This window comes from Cystoisospora suis, assembly GCF_002600585.1.
Source record: "Cystoisospora suis strain Wien I chromosome Unknown contig_670, whole genome shotgun sequence".
NCBI classification, from domain to species: Eukaryota; Apicomplexa; class Conoidasida; order Eucoccidiorida; family Sarcocystidae; genus Cystoisospora; species Cystoisospora suis.
In genome coordinates this window covers 10,143-10,354 of record NW_027153471.1, presented here as the reverse complement: position 1 = coordinate 10,354, position 212 = coordinate 10,143, and positions in this window count along the sequence as shown.

The window sequence follows — 212 nt, the reverse complement described above, 5'->3', positions numbered from 1 at the left end:
TTCTCTCTTTCTCTCTCGGAAATCTCCATCAAAGGCCGGGGGGATAGATAGTAGCCCTGTCAACGTCATGTATCTCTTCTGGGAGACGTGTCTCATTTTCTTCCTCTCTCTTTCTTTGTGTCTTAAGCTTGATGAGATGCCTGCACATGACGCTGTCCTCGTCGTCTATTCTTTGAGAGAGAGAGAATGGATGCTTACGTATGAAAGGTTGG